Source organism: Leucopleurus acutus (genome assembly GCF_964270905.1).
Source record: "Leucopleurus acutus genome assembly, chromosome: 4".
In the NCBI taxonomy this organism is placed as follows: Eukaryota; Metazoa; Chordata; class Mammalia; order Artiodactyla; family Delphinidae; genus Leucopleurus; species Leucopleurus acutus.
In genome coordinates this window covers 14,104,183-14,118,331 of record NC_139146.1, presented here as the reverse complement: position 1 = coordinate 14,118,331, position 14,149 = coordinate 14,104,183, and positions in this window count along the sequence as shown.

The window sequence follows — 14,149 nt, the reverse complement described above, 5'->3', positions numbered from 1 at the left end:
TATGGGAAGTGCTTGTTAAGAAACTGCCAAACTGCTTTCCAAAGAGGCTGCACCATTTTACATTCCCACCATTTGCCCTACATTCTGACGATACTTGGTTTGGTCTGTCTTTTTGATTTTAGCCAATTTAGTGGATGTGGCTTTAATTTGCATTTCCCTGATGAGTAATGATGTTGAGCATCTTTTCATGTGCTTATTGATCATTTGCGTACCTTCTTTGGAGAAATAGCTTATCAAATCTTTAGCCCTTTTTTTTTTTTCACACACACACTGTATTTTATTTTTACAAGAGATAAATAAACTGACACCAAGCATTGTAAATGGATGACGTTTGTCAATTTCTAAATGATCCAACTGCTACAGAAGAACCATAGCATGGGGACTTCCCTGGTGGTCCAGTGGGTAAGACTCCATGATCCCAATGCAGGGGGCTCAGGTTCGATCCCTGGTCGGGGAACTAGATCCCACATGCATGCCACAACTAAGAAGTCCGCATGCTGCAACGAAGATACTGAGTGCTGCAACTAAGACCAGGTGCAGCCAAAAAAAAGAAAAAAAAGGAACCATAGCGTGATCTACATACTCCCTTCATCACAGATGTTATATTAGGTCAACAATAATAAAGTTGAGCAATGGCACTAATAGAACAAATTATTCTTACTGGGAATGTGTTTTGGTACTTCCATCTGGATACATATGAATTTACCTCACAAAAAATGAGGGAGGAACTCAGATTCAAAACCACTTAGTAGGGTCTAGAAATCTTTAGTTTTTTATTAGTAGTTTTATCTTTACACTGATATGTAAAGATATCCAAGAGTTATTGAAATAATATACAGTATGCAAAGAAAAAGGATATATAAACATGCATAGAAAAAATTGGAAGGATATAATATACAAGGAACTATGACTATTTCTGAGGAGTGAATAGAAGGGAAAACTTAAACTTTTCAATTAATGACATTGTTGTTTAAAAATTTTACCATTGCATGTATGATTTCAAACATAAAAAACAGACACAGTCATTTTTTAAATTTTCTTTGAGATTAATGGCTTATGATAAATTTCTAGCAGTGGAATAATTAGGCTGAAATACCTAAGAATTTCTATGGTGCAAATCTTGTGCCAAATTGGAAAAAATGCTTCAAATGTTGCAGATACAGCACATCTTAAAGTGTTTATTATTTCAGCACATAGTCTGGAATTCTGATAAACATTCTTCCTATAAAAAAGTGGCAGAGCCCTTTTTCACAATATAGCTGATCTGCCCTGTTTTCAGTCACCTACCTTCTTATAGCAGGTGAAACTCAGATGTATTAGAAAATGCATTAAATAGAGAAATAAACTGATGTACCCATTTTAAAAAGCTTCCTTAAAGCCATGACAAACCAATCTATAATTTAAGATTAAAAAAAAAGCAAGTTGCAGATATGGTTTTATAGTATTATATAATATTAAGAAAAACCTTAGAAAAGAATATATATTTACAAAGCAAAATGTTATGACGCTGAGAATGTTCTTTATACCCTCAAGGAATTGAAAGAATTTTGAGAGTGGTAAAGGAGTTTGATAATAGAACAATCCTGAACTACATAAAGGGGACAGCTCATTAGTTAAAGAATAAATACTAATCATCTGTAAATAAATTACTTATAGAAATAAACAACAGAAAACAAAACTAAGGATAGGTACAGTCATACAGGTCAAATATAGATGAAGAACCATATTTTCTTGATAATATTTTTAGTGCAAATTAACCAAGGAAATATCAGATTATACAGAAATAACTAATCACTCTAAAGTCAAACACAGCTAAAGTGAAAAAAGTTTATGAATGTATCAAAATTTCTTGACAAAATTTAGAACTGCAAATTTGACCTAGGAAACTCAGTCAAAACAAAGGTCTTCAGGGAGTTCCCTGGTGGCCTAGTGGTTAGGATTTCAGGCTTTCACTGGCATGACCTGGGTTCAATCCCTGGTTGGGAAACTGAGATCCCACAAGCACTTGGCACAGCCAGAAAGAAAATGAAAGAGAAAGAAAGGGAAAAAAAAGTCTTCAAAGAACATTCACAATATAAAATTAAGAGGGACAAGAATTGTCCTCACATTATTTTAGTTAAAAATTAGCATAAAAATGAAACTAGCTTAACTGCTCTATAGAAAAATTGATCAAAGAGTCAATTTTGTTTAGTGGAATTTGCTCCTGAAAATATTTTATAAGTGTTATGACTAGGGCATGCATTGTCCTGAAGGTTAGGTTAAGGATTTTGGTGTTTATGCAAAACTACAGGAAGGCATTAAGGGTTTTTTTCAGGTGGCGCAGGTGGGGATGGTGTGGGGAGATGTGGAGTTGCGGGAGATTGAATATGATTTAATGCATTTTAAACAGCTCATTCACTCTGGCTGCAGTGAAAAGAACTAGTTGTAGGGGGCCAGCAGTCTATGCAAAGAGATCAACTGGCAGGCTATCAGAGTGGTCCAGGTGAGGGATGATGATAGCTAAAATTATGACGGCAGTGGATACAGAGAGAGTTGGATGGATTCCAGAGATGGATTTCAGGTGATGGATTGGTGATGAGTTGGAATAGAAGATAAGCGAGTGGTGCCTTTTCAAAGAAATAGACAACCCTGGAAGAAGACCAGTGTGAGGGAATGGATCTAGAGTCTAGTCTGGCATGTACAGATTTTTGATGTCTAAAAAGAGACAGTAGCATATATGAATCTGAGGCTCAGAGAAGAGGTTTGGGTAAAAGAAAAAAAACTTGCAATCACTGGTGCTTATAGGGTAACTGATATGATAGGTACGGTGAAGATTTTGAGGAGCCTAGGGAAGAAAGAGAACAACGGTTCTCAAACTTTTTGGCCTCAGGAATCATTTATACTCTTAAAACTTGGAGACCCTAAGGAGCTTTTGTTTATGTAGATTACATTTATCAATATTACTACATTACAAATTAAAACTAAGAAATATACATATATTATAAATTTATTTATTTTATTTATATTATTTATTTTATTTTTGGCTGCGTTGGGTCTTCGTTTCTGTGCTCAGGCTTTTCTCTAGTTGCGGCAAGCGGGGGCTACTCTTCATTGTGGCGTGCGGGCTTCTCATTGCAGTGGTTTCTCTTGTTGCAGAGCACGGGCTCTAGGTGCGCGGGCTTCAGTAGTTGTGGCTCGCGGGCTCTAGAGTGCAGGCTCAGTAGTTGTGGCGCACGGGCTTAGTTGCTCCGTGGCATGTGGTATCGTCCTGGATCAGGGCTCGAACCTGTGTCCCCTGCATTGGCAAGCAGATTCCTAACCACTGCACCACCAGGGAAGACCAAGAAATCTTTTAAAATATTGATTAATGTTAAAATAACAATAATAAACTCATTACATGTTGTATTAGATTTCTAGGGTTGCTGTGAAAAAGTAACATAGACTGAGTGGCCTTAAACAACAGAAATTCTCTTGCAGTTCTGGAGGTTAGAAGGCCAAAATCAAGGTGTCCACAGGACCATGCTCCTTCTGAAGGTGTTCCAGTGAAAGATGTGTCCCATGCCCCTCTCCTAGCTCCTGGTGGTTGAAGGCAATCTTTGTCATGCTTTGGCTTATAGATGCATGATTCCAATCTCTGCCTCCTTCCTCACATGGCATTCTCATTCCTGTGATCAAATTACTCTCTTCTTATAAGGACACCAGTCACTGGATTAGGGCCCACTCTAATCCAGTATGGCCTAATTTTAACTTGATTACATCTGCAAAGACCTATTTCCAAAGATCACATTCGCTGGTACTGGTGGTTAAGACTTGAGTGTATCTTTTGGCAGACACAATTCAACCCACGAATGCTAACATTTATAACGTTTTTAATAAAAATAACTTTGTTTTCCAATACACCCCCCCAATTTTTTTAGTGAGTAGTGTAGCATTACTTCAGTTTTGTAAAACTTTTAAATATCTAACTTCATGGAAGACAGCTGGACTGCCATATCTGCTTCCCCGCATTTAATCTGTTCTGAAAGATTAAAGTATATGAAGAAAATCTGGCTGGAAAGAGGAAAAGTGTTTTTCTTTTCAGATAATTGAGGATATTCTTCTTTGATACTACACCCAAATACTACAAGTGATAGTTTCTTAAACATTGCAGTGTGGTATCTCAAACCATATTAACTTTTCATTCTTTGATTCATTAAAAACCATTGTTCTGTATCCTGGAACAGAAAGAGGATATTAGTAGAAAAAGTGGTGCAATCTGAACAAAGTCTGTAGTTTAGTTAATAGTGTTGCACCAATGTTAATTTCTTAGTTTTGACAAATTTACCACAGTTATGTAAGATTTTAGGGGTAGCTCAGTGAAGGTCATATGGGAAATCTTGCTACTGTCTTTGCAACTCTTCTATAAATTTCAGATTGTTTTGCATTAAAAAGTTTTTTTAATGGATGCTCATATTAACATGTTTATTAATGTTTTGCAATTAAAAAAATATTTTCACCTCTTATTTTGCTTTATCATAACAAATGGGTTGGCAGTAATGGCTGGAATTACTATGGCCATTTTATAAAAGAAAAAACAGTGAAAGAAGTTCAGATACTTGATAAGATTCTCACTGTTGAATGGTAGAGCCAGAACTCTTCCCCTTCCTCTCCTTCTGTCTCAGTCTTCCAGAGAGATTCCCCTTAGCCTGGGCTAAGGACTCTAATCTTTTATTTCTGTAACTTTTATCGTAGCCCTTATCTCATTATATTTATTTATTTATTATGTGGACCAGTTTTTTAAGTCTTTATTTAATTTATTACAATATTGCTTCTGTTTTATGTGTTGGTTTCCTGGCCCCAAGGCATGTGGGATCTTAGCTCCCCGACCAGGCATCAAACCCGCACCCCCTGCATTGGAAGGCGAAGTCTTAACCACTAGACCACCAGGGAAGTCCCTCATTATATTTAAATAGTCAACTATCTGTGCCCCACCCTTTCCAAACCCAGTCTGTGAAAGAAGCAGGTCTGATTCATTTTTTATGCATGCATAGTTCAAGGACTACCAGATGGTCCATTAAAGTTTGCAGAATGATTCCAAGGGCAGTGCTCTTTCCACTATACCAGGTTATAGTTTTAAACTACAGTTGACCCTTGAAAATCAGGGGTTAGGTTAGGAACACTGACCCTCTGCACAGTAGAATTCCTCCTGTAATTTATAGTCAGCCCAGCACTGCGTATACTTGGTTCCTCCATATCGTCTGTTCTGCATCCCCATATTCAACCAACCCTGCTTGATCCTGTACTGCTGTAGTATTTATTATTTTAAAAAATCCGGGTGGGGCTTCCCTGGTGGCGCAGTGGTTGAGAATCTGCCTGCTAATACAGGGGACACGGGTTCGAGCCCTGGTCTGGGAAGGTCCCACATGCCGTGGAGCAACTAGGCCCGTGAGCCACAACTACTGAGCCAGTGCGTCTGGATCCTGTGCTCCGCAACAAGAGAGGCCACAATAGTGAGAGGCCCGCGCACAGCGATGAAGAGTGGCCCCCGCTTGCCGCAACTGGAGAAAGCCCTCGCACAGAAACGAAGACCCAACACAGCCCAAAATAAATAAATTAATTAATAAACTCCTACCCCCAACATCTTCTTTAAAAAAAAAAAATCCGGGTGTAGTTGGACTCAAGCAGTTCAAACCCCTGTTGTTCAAGGATGACTATATATTATTTAGATTCAGCAGCTGAGGAAAGCAGGAGGCGGTCGCCTTGGTGGAAGATCTTGTTCTTTGGGGTAAACTGCAATCTGCTAGGGATACTTTTGCAGGTTCCAGTTAGAAGTGAGACGTCCAAGGATCACTCTAAAGATAAAGTAGTCACCAGGGAGTAAAGTGAGAAGCACCGTGACAGGGGTAAAATTCAGAATAGGCACCGCGCTTCCAAGGATAGCAGCAGCGCTGGTCTTCGTGCAGCTCTACGCTCACCTCGGCAGCAGCTCCGGCTCGGGCGCTCGGTAAGTTCCAGCACGTCAGACACCTCCGGCTCCAGCAGCTCCTCTGCCGGTCAAGTCCTTCTCCACACAGATATGACAAGAGGCGGTGCTCCTCCTCTCAGTCAAACCACCCAAGAGAGATGGAAGAGGAAAGAAAGGGAGGAGACGTTCCCCCTGTCCCCACCCCAAAGGGTGCCAAGCATGGGAAAGCTCACCAAAACTGTGACCAAGGATCATGGCATGGAGATATTCTCCACCTGTGGGAAAATTAAGATGATTGACACGCCTGTAGAAGGGAAGCATCCTGATCTATTTGAAGGCCAAACATAGTAGAGTTTGAGAATCCATTTCAAGGCGAGAAGGCCCTGAAGCACATGGACAGAGGATACATTGATGACAAGGGGACCAACGCCACCGGTGTGCTGGCCCCCGGCCTAGGCAGCCCCCCAGGTGAACTAGCCCTCCCGGGAGAAAGCTGCTACTGGTTCCCCAGTGGCGCAGGTCATGCCCCCCCCCCCCCGAGGCTCAGGTCTCTGTGTGCCAGTGACGCCCTTTGCCAGCCACGCCACAGTTCCAATTCCTCTGGGTAAGCGGGGCCACTGAAGTTCATGTCCCCTGTAATCGATATCCCACGCAACTCGGTTTTGTCACTGGTCTACAATGGAAGATAGGAAAGAAATCATCTCAGAGGCAGACTTCTAAAGCAGCAACTAAGACTTTTCCTGTGAAGGCTGAGCGCTGGGTGCAGGAGTGCTGTTGGTTTGGGATGGACCTCCAGGTTCCTGGCTAGAAAGCTCACGCATTTCCAGCTCCTGTGACAGAGTCGGTTCAGCGGCAAAGCCAGCAGGGACAAACAAGGCTCCAGGTGGCAGTGTGGCCCCTGCTTGGGTGCACATTTTTCCTTTCCACAGATGACCTGGGGCCACACTGGTGGCCTGGTCATACTCTTGCTTGTTACCCTGAGAGATCCTTCAGGAAAAGGGGGGAAGCTTTGCTGCAGCTGCCTTTTCTGTTAGGCCTGGCCCCTTGCTCCCCGGCTTGAATCCTTTTCTGACCTCTAGGGTCAAAGCATCCAAAGAGCCTCTCTCTGTTACCCCATGTTAGTTGACATAAATGGTTGTTTTTACACGTACTCATGCCCATATACGTACACCCTACATCTCCCTTTCTCTTTCTGCAATAGGTGAACAGGTCAAGAACAGCTCTGCAGAGTCACCACGGACCCCCTTGTGGCTGGTATACATGGTGGTCCTGCAGGTTACCTTGGTAGCATCTACATTGTTTTGGCTTTTATTGTATAGTCAGTATAATGGGGGAGAGGGGCTGGAGGTTGAATTAATCACCAATGGCCAATGATTTAATCAATCATGCTTAAGTGATGAAACTTCCAGAAAAATCCATAAGCAGTGGGATTTGGAGAGCTTCTGTGTTAATGAACACATCAAGGTGCTGGGAAGGGGGCGTGACATGCTGGGAGAGAGCCTGGAAGCTCTGAGTTCTTCCTCCCCCTTACCTTGCCCTGTGCATCTATTTCATCTGGCTGTTCCTGAGTTGTATCCTTTAAAACCAAGTAGTAAATGTTAATAATGTGCTTCCCTGAGTTCTATGAGCCATTCGTTCAAATTATCAAACCTAAAGAGGGGGTTGTGGGAACCTCTGATTTGTAATTGGCTGGGCAAAAGTGTGGGTGGCCTGAGTATCATGTTTGTTGCTGCTGTCTAATGTGAGGGCAGGGACTTCCCTGGTGGTCCAGTGGTTAAGAATCCAACTTCCAATGCAGGGGACATGGGTTTGATCCCTGGTTGGGGAACTAAGATCCCACATGCCACAGGGCAACTAAGTCCGTGCACCACAACTGGAGAAGCCTGCACGCAGCAACGAGGGACCAGCACAGCCATGCCCCCTACCAAAAAAAAAAAAAAAAAAATGAGGGCAGACTTGTGGGACTGGGTATTTTAACTTGTGAGGTAGTTAGTGTCAGAATTGAATTGAGGGACTTCCCTGATGGTCCAGTGGTTAAGACTCGGCACTCCCAATGCAGGGGTCCTGGGTTTGATCCCTGGTCAGGGAACTAGATCCCACATGCCGCAACTAAGACCCGGCGCAGCCAAATAAGTAAATAAATACATGTTAAAAAAAAGAAAAAGAAGAATTGAATTGAATTGTTGGACACCCAGGTGGTGTAGAAGAATCAGAAAACTGGAGAATTGGTGGCTGGTATCAGAAAACACTCCAGATCTATCATCAAAATCTGTTCCAAATATTCACCTATAAATGCTGATCTGTAATGAAATTTTACATATTTCAACTTCAAAAACGACTTTTCATGTAGATAGGTACTGCCAAATAACTAATATCAATTTAAAGCAAATGCTTTTAATTCAACATATTTACCATCCTTTGCAAGGCAGTTATAGCATTTTATTAGATTCTTCTCTCTTATTATCTATCTGGCTTTTATCTGTACAAAGTGATGACAACACCACATATGGTCTCTGTCACAACTACTCAATTCTGCCATTGTAGTGCAAAAATGGCCACAGAAAATACATAAATGAATGAGTATGCTGTGTTCCAATAAAATTTATTTATGGAACTGGAATTTAAATTTCATATAGTTTTCATGTATCACAAAATATTCTTGTTCCTTTTCCTTTTAACCATTAAAAGATGTAATAACCAAGTTAAGAGGAAAATTAACTAAGATTCAGGCCTTTGGGCTGGAAGATCTGGTTAGAAAAGATGTATAGGCCAGAGGGAATTGTACTTTTATTCTGAAAAGCTGCTCAATTATACAATTGGCTTTATGGCTTTGGTTTTCTTGGAGGGGAAACCTGAAAAGATGTCTAGGGTCCACCATTTTTAAAGCTTGTATCAAATATATTCTAGACTTCTAAATTTTTGTGCAATATGCTATTATCAAGTTGATGGAGGTCAAATTTTAAGCTAATAGCTATTGACTTCAGCCATTATCATATTCATGCTGCAACTAAAAAAGATCCTGCATGCCGCAACTAAGACTTGATGCAGCCAAATAAATAAATAAATATTAAAAAAAGAAAAAGTGAATGTTGAAAAGTGTTTTAAAAGTTAGGCTTGGGGCTTCCCTGGTGGCGCAGTGGTTGAGAGTCCGCCTGCCGATGCAGGGGACACGGGTTCGTGCCCCGGTCCGGGAAGATCCCACATGCCGCAGAGCAGCTGGGCCCGTGAGCCATGGCCGCTGAGCCTGCGCGTCCGGAGCCTGTGCTCCGCAACGGGAGAGGCCACAACAGTGAGAGGCTTCCGTACCGCAAGAAAAAAAAAAAAAAAAAAAAGTTAGGTTTATAAGTCTAGGGATCTAATATACAGCATGATGACAATAGTTAATAACACTGTATCAAATACTGCAAATTCACTAAGAGGGTAGATTTCAAGTGCTGTCATCACAAAAAATATATGGTAACTATGTGAAGAAAAGATATGTTAATTAGCTTGACTACAGTGTCATTTTGCTATGTATAGCAAACCGTCATCTTGTACACCTTAAATATGTGAAATTTTTATGTTTATAAAATACCCAAAAATAAATAAAAAAGCTAAAAAGTGTAAAAACCACTGAATATTCCATAATAACCTATATGGGAAAAGAATCTGAAAAAGAATGGAGCTATATTATATGTATAAATATAACTGAATAGCTTTGGTGTTCACCTGAAACTAACATCACATTGTTAAACAACTATACTCCAATATAAAATAAAAATTAAATTAAATTTAAAAAATATTCTTAGCTTGCACCTGTGTAAAGTAAGTGGTGGACAGGATTTGACTGATGCGCTATAGTTTGCCAAGTCCTGATCCAGATTATCCATATAACCCTGAATCATTTTCTTTTTTTTAATGGAAGGTGGGGTCTCTTTTTAAAAAATATTTATTTATTTATTTGTTTTTGGTTGCATCAGGTCTTAGTGGCACGAGGGATCTTTTGTTGCGGCACTGGGCTCCAGAGCGTGCAGGCTCTGTAGTTGCAGTTCGTGGGCTCTCTAGTTGTGCGTGGGCTGCAGAGTGTGTGGGCTCTGTAGTTGCAGCACTGGAGCTTAGCTGCCCCTCGGCATGTGTGATGTTAGCTCGCCAACTGGGGATTGAACCTGCGTCCCCTGCATTGGAGGGCGGATTCTTAACCACTGGACCACCAGGGAAGTCCCGATTTTCTAAGTAATATATTTTCACTAATGCTTATGATGGCCTTGGAAACAAGAAGTTTTAGAGTAATAAATATGTTGTTCTTATTTAAGGAACATGTAATAATAATAACAACATTTTAAGTCAGAAAAAGAAAGCCAATGGTCTTACGTTTTGTCTTACCAATGTATGATTTTGTAAAATTTTTAGTCATTTGAAAAATATTGGCTCACTGAGTTATGCAGACCTTCCAAACGTTGACACACTTGATTACACAACATTTAAAAAATTACATTCATTAATGTGAATACGGTCTCTAGATTACACAACAGTATGGCATCAATGTCAATGTTCTGTCTTCTATAATTTTACTGTGGCTATGTGAAATGTTAACATTTGAGAAATCTGGGTGAAGAGGATACGAAAATTCGTTGTACTATTCTTGCAACATTTTGTAAGTCTGAAATTATTTCAAAATTAAGCATTAAAAAATAAAGAAAGTGTTTATAATGGCAAAAAAAATTACATTAAAATCACTACTGATCTCATCAGAAATAATCTTTAAGCATTGGGAAGCTATTGAACTCATGGTGGTAGTTACAAGTTTTTCAAACTTCTAATTTTCTCTTGATAGCCTGAATTTTATCACTGGCAACGAATATCGTCAGTTGTTTCCATTGACATGAAAGGCTCACTTGATTTTTGAGAAAATGTCTGCCAAATTACCTAAATATGAACAAACCTAGTTTGTTGTCAGGTGTTCTTTCCAGTACAAATGAATTCCATGAGTCCACTTAAAACTCAAACAATCTCAGCACTTATCCTCAAGACAATCACCATACTTTGATATACAGCAGAAATGATTTTTATATACTTCGTATTTCATCACATGGAATATTAAAAACACATGCACGGTTAAGTTTTTTTTTTGTTTTTGTTTTTGTTTTTCTGTACGCGGGCCTCTCACTGTTGTGGCCTCTCCCGTTGCGGAGCACAGGCTCCGGACGCCCAGGCTCAGCGGCCATGGCTCACGGGCCCAGCCGCTCCGCGGCATGTGGAATCCTCCCAGACCGGGGCACGAACCCGCGTACCCCGCATCGGTAGGCGGACTCTCAACCACTGCGCCACCAGGGAAGCCCGCACGGTTAAGTTTTAATCAAATTAATAATTTTTACTGCTCCATCAAGGACATTCTAAGGGGAAGCTTACAATTAAAAAAACAAACAAACTGTGAATGTGTGACAGTGAAGAACACAATGACGGCTAGTACAGTTTGGTGCCACTGCCTCGATTCATATGCTAAGTAGGCATAGATTTATCTACCATTGCTTTTGTGCCATCAGTGCAAGTGTCAACACAGGGAAAAAGGCAAATAATGTCTTAATATTGTTATGAAAATAGTTTTGACCCCATAGACTCCCTGAAAGGGTGCCCAAGGCCTAGGGTTTTGGGGAGCACATTTTGAAGATCTGCTATCCTAGGACATAGGACACCTATACCAACAATTAATGTTTAGGCAAAGAAAGATTAAAACGGTAGACTGAGAAGAAGCTAGAAAGACAGAAGGAAAACAGTGAGAAAGTGGTATCATGGAAGTAGGGAAAAGAGGAACAATCAGGAACTCATGGAAAAACAAAAACTGTACCAGAAAAATCAATAACCATGTATATATGACTTTAACTAAGATGTAGTAAAGGGCTTCCCTGGTGGTGCAGTGGTTAAGAATCCGCCTGCCATTGCAGGGGAAATGGTTTTGAGCCCTGGTCTGGGAAGATCCCACATGCCGTGGATCAACTAAGCCTGTGCTCCACAACTACAGAGCCTGCATGCTTAGAGCCCGTGCTCCGCTACAAGAGAAGCCACTGCAATGAGAAGCCCACGCACCGCAAGGAAGAGTAGCCCTTGCTCGCCGCAACTAGAGGAAGCCCACGCATAGCAACGAAGACCCAACGCAGCCAAATAAATAAATTAAATAAATAAATAAATTTATTTTAAAAAAATGAAATGTAGTAAAAATTTGTTGATTATCTTATACTGATGGAATATAAGATATGAATCCATTTGATCTTGTTTCTAGGGGATCCTGACATTGACAACACAGAGAAGGAAATGCAATCTTGGCACACTACATTGTTCTGCAGTGAGGAATCTCTACATACTCATAAGAAAATATAAATCTGTTTATGGATTCTTAAATTTTAGAACCAATCTATGAATAAAGCATAAAGAAGTGCATTATGGCTACACAATAGAATATAAACAATTAAGCTTGACAATGTAAATGAAAGGAAGAAATGTTGTCCAGGATGTGGCAAATTCTCAAACACTGACAGTGGGAGTATAAATTGATACCAGAGTATGGAAAATGGTTTGGCAATATCCACAACAGATGAGATATGCATACCCTATGACTCAGAAATTCTATTCTTAAAATTATACCCTAGAGAAATTGGCACATGCACACCAGAAAAGAAAAATTTTACCATAGCAATATTTATAATAATAGCCCCAAACTGAAAACAATCCAAATGTCCATGAACAATAGAATAAATAAAAAACTGTGGTAGAGTCATACAATGGAATATACAAACTATAACAAAATGAATGACTTACAGCTGCTTTAAACAACTTGTATGAATCTTAAAAACAATATTGAATGAAAGATGACACAGGGACTTCCCTGGTGGCACAGTGGTTAAGAATCCGCCTGCCAATGCAGGGGACACAGGTTCGATACCTAGTCCAGGAAGATCCCACATGCTGCGGAGCAACTAAGCCCGGGCGCCACAACTACTGAGCTTGCACTCTAGAGCCCACAAGCCACAACTATTGGGCCCGCATGCTGCAAATACTGAAGCCCGTGCACCTAGAGCCCGTGCTCTGAAACAAAGAGAAGCCACCACAATGAGAAGCCCACGCACCACAACAAAGAGTAGCCCCTGCTCGCCGCAACGAGAGAAAGCCCCGCTCAGCAACGAAGACCCAACGCAGCCAAAAATAAATAAATTAATTAATTAATTAAAAAAAATAGGCAAACCTATGGGATACATACTTCAGTGATAGGCCATAAAGAAAAACAAGGAAATGATTACCTCTTAAGGGGGAGAAAGTGCTGTGAATGGGAAAGGATACACGCAGGTTCTAATTCTTGACCTGGTTAGCTGTTCACTTTATCCATTCATTTGTATACTTGTTCGTTTTGATTTTGGGGAGGCACTTTTCTGTGTATGCTATATTTCACAATAAAGAAGGTTAAAATGTTAAAAATAAAAACAAACAAAAATTGAAAGAACATGGGGTAGGGTAATATATTCTCATTTTACAGAGTGAGGATATAAGAGATTCTGTCTAAAATTGATGGAGGGAATTTCCTGGCAGCCCAGTGGTTAAGACTCCGTATTTTCACTGAGGCGGTCCCAGGTTCAATCCCTTGTCGGGGATCAAAGATCCCACAAGCCGTGAGGCATGGCCAAGTAAATAAATATAATGAAAAGTGGTTTTTTGGGGTTTTTTTTTGCGGTACGCGGGCCTCTCACTGCTGTGGCCTCTCCCGCTGCGGAGCCCAGGCTCCGGACGCTCAGGACCAGCGGCCATGGCCCACGGGCGCAGCCGCTTCGCGGCACGTGGGATCTTCCCGGACCAGGGCTCGAACTTGTGTCCCCCGCATCGGCAGGCGGATTCTCAACCACTAATGAAAAGTTTTTTTAAAACTTTTTAAAAGGGCTTCCCTGGTGGCGCAGTGGTTAAGAATCCACCTGCCAATGCAGGGGACACAAGTTCGAGCCCTGGTCCAGGAAAATCCCACATGCCGTGGAGCAACTAAGCCCGTGCGCCACAACCACTGAGCCTGCGCTCTAGAGCCCGCGAGCCACAACTACTGAAGGCCGCACGTCTACAGCCTGTGCTCTGCAACAAGAGAAACCACTGGAATGAGAAGCCTGCACACTGCAACGAAGAGTAGCCCCCGCTTGCCGCAACTAGAGAGAAGCCGGCGTGCAGCAACGAAGACCCAACACAGCCAAAAATAAAATAAATTTTAAAAAATAA